The 3,260-nt window shown below is 36.5% G+C and overlaps 1 pseudogene; it reads left to right on the forward strand.

The window, feature by feature from the left end:
- The first annotated feature begins 2,372 nt into the window (after positions 1-2,372).
- On the forward strand, positions 2,373-2,929 carry LOC132016154 (large ribosomal subunit protein uL22-like; annotated as a pseudogene).
- The last annotated feature ends 331 nt before the right edge of the window (positions 2,930-3,260 follow it).

The following is a 3,260-nucleotide window of genomic DNA, read 5'->3' on the forward strand; positions in this document are numbered from 1 at the left end:
ACTTGTCCATGAATATTCATAGCAACTTTAAGATCCAAAAACTAAAACAATCTAAATGTCCATCAACAGGTGAATGAATAAACCCATTCTGACATACCTATATAAAAAAACACTCTCAAAAAAATACAGAGTGAACTACTGATACACACAAAACATGGACTGATCACAAAACAATGACAGACAAGCAAGACAAAAAAGAGTAAAACTCTCAACACAGAAGGAATACCCAGAAACACACATTTCTGGGTGTTTTCCCCAAAGAAAGGTATATTTTGCATACCCTACACCTGCTGCCTATGGGTCTGGCTTCCAATCAACCTAACTCTGGTGCTGATGGAGATCCTCCCCTTTAGGACAATAACAAGTCTTGGCACATGTTTAACTACTGAGAGCCACTAAGAATAAAGCAGGCTGCCTGGACCATCACCAAGGTTTAAGAGACAACCAAGAGCTACAGAGTTGATAACAAGGTTCCATCTCCTACATGAGGCCATTCCTTCAAGTCGGAGAGTTGGCTGTTTTATCTAATGCATAGAAACCAACTCAGAGATCAAAGAACATTAAAAAAAAAAAAAAGAGGACTACGCTCCATAAAAAAGAATAAGATAAAACTTCGAAAAATGAGTGCAAACTATGGTTTCCACTGATGTAAAGCTCCAGAAAATGCAAACTAACCCTTAAAGAGAGAAGACAAATGAGTGGTTGCTGGAGACAGGTGGGAAGACGATAAAAGAATACAGGAAAGAATTTGGGAGTGATGGGTATGTTCATTATCCTGATTATGATCATGTCGTATGTATATGCGTATGTCAAGACCTATCAAGTTATATGCTTACAGCAACTGTACACATGAATAGCAAATTACTCTATGTCGATTATAACATGATAAAGGTTTATAAAAATGAGTATTCATTTTTAAACAATCTATAGTACAAGATAAAAAGGACAAGCCAGGAGAATGTCATGAATTAATTTTTTCCTAATACAGTTAGGATTACTCCTAACTGTATTAGGAAAAAATACTATGCACTTATAAGTGATACAATGAATACAGAGGTATAGCTTAAAGGGTGGGTTTTTTGGTTTTGGGGGTATTTTGGGGGGATTGCTCTTTTCCCCCAAATGTTGTTACATTTGGAACACAAAGGTCTACATTTCTTTTAATTTCCCTATATTCTAAAAATAATATTAATTTTTTCAAAGGAAGTACCAAAACATATTTTAAATGTTTCCTAAAGACAGTCAAACCAAGATAAAAATTATGTGAAAAATAAAATTAGCAATCTAACTTACAAGAACAAAGTAACATCTTAAACTGGGAAGGGAAATAAAGCCTTACCAACTAAAATTCTTCTAGGAATTATTTTTAAGGGTGGCTCATACTTTATCTTGGATTTTTTTACCTAGTTGTCTCAAGATTTATTCCACCAAATCTTGCTGACTTCCCCCAAATTTTTTTTTAAAGACCATTCAAAGACACTGAATTTAAATAGTTAAATTAACATTATCTCATTATGCTAAGATAATGAGGTAGTTGCTCATTTGGGAAGTACTCCAAAATCAGTCAGATTTTTAAGAAGGCCCTCAAAAGACTCAAAGCCAAGGGATAATTCAGAATGATTTGTTGTTTTGTTTTGTTTTATTTTGTTTTTCCAAACAGGATGCATAGCCCTCACCAGTAGGGTTGTTACAAGTTGGTGAAATCTCATCAGCATACCCAACAAGGAAAAAGATACTTACATACTTCCCTGCATCCAAAGGGTTTATGAAGACTCACAATACAGAGACTGCTTTTTCAGACTGAACCCCAGAGTTTTATGCATTTAACTCTACTGGGGTTCTCTAAGATTTGAAGCCTGGGTTCCCAGGCAAAGTGGAAAAAACACATGGATACTTGTCCTGATCAGTCACTACAAGCTGTAGTAAATGAGTTCAATGCTCTATAATTTTTCACTGAAAATGGAGGGATGAGTCTAGAAATTTCTCACATCACCGTCATTTTGCGACTATGTCTAAAACAAGATGGTACTTTCAGTACCATGGACAGTCACAACAACCGGGAACAAGACACTGACTCAAGCACAAAAGCCAATTATGTTGTCTTAAAAACTGTTGTAGCAAAAGTCCACAGAGAGTTTAATATTTCAAGTTAATGTGGCATTTTTTAATAATAAATTTTCCATTTTCATTTTTTTAACTACCTTTCAAAATTATGAACATGGTAGAATATAACAGAAACAATTTGTCTTGTGAAGAAAACCTCTGTATTTTTTTACCTAAAGGTTCCAATTAATTGTGATTGAAGATTTATTTTTAAAAAATCAAAAAAATCTAGTCTTCTTCCTCTCAGCGGCCTGGGGTGACCTCTGAAAATGGTTCACTATTCTCTTGACCCAGAAAAACCTACGAAACCATGCAAGTCAAGAGGTTCAAATCTCCGTGTTCGCTTTAAGAACACACGTGAAACTGCCCAGGCCATCAAGGGTATGCATATCCGAAAAGCCACCAAGTGTCTGAAAGATGTCACTTTGCAGAAGCAGTGTGTGCCATTCCGTCGCTACAATGCTGGAGTTGGTAGATGTGCCCAGGCTTCAAACAGTGGGGCTAGACACAAGGTCAGTGGCCCAAGAAGAGTGCTGAATTTTTACTGCACATGCTTAAAAATGCAGAGAGTAATGCTGAACTTAAGGGTTTAGATGTCGATTCTCTGGTCATTGAGCACATTCAAGTAAACAAAACCCCCAAGATGCGGCATAGGACTTACAGGGCTCATGGTCGGATTAACCCATACATGAGTTCTCCTTGCCACATTGAGATGATCCTTACTGAGAAAGAGCAGATTGTTCCTAAACCAGAAGAGGAGGTTGCACAGAAGAAAAATATATCCCAGAAGAAACTGAAGAAACAAAAACTTATGGCCTGGGAGTAAATTTGCACAGAATAAATGCAAATAAAAATTTTTTAAAAAATCAAAAAAATCTAAATGGGCCAACAGAACAATTACCAAAAAAGTAAATAAAACCACATTACGTTTTACGCTCTGTTCTCTTCAATTGAATGATACTGGTAACTTAAAAAGAAGAGTTTCAACTACTTAAATTAAAAATGCCACATAACAATATTTTTTTTTCAGCGTAACAGTACTCGTTGTTTTTGCGCCACACCCAGTGCTCCTTGCAATCCGTGCCCTCTCTAATACCCACCACTGGGGGTTACCCCAACTTCCCACCCCCCACCCCTTCAAAACCCTCAGGTTTTTT

Source organism: Mustela nigripes, chromosome 1, assembly GCF_022355385.1.
Source record: "Mustela nigripes isolate SB6536 chromosome 1, MUSNIG.SB6536, whole genome shotgun sequence".
Lineage (NCBI taxonomy): Eukaryota > Metazoa > Chordata > Mammalia > Carnivora > Mustelidae > Mustela > Mustela nigripes.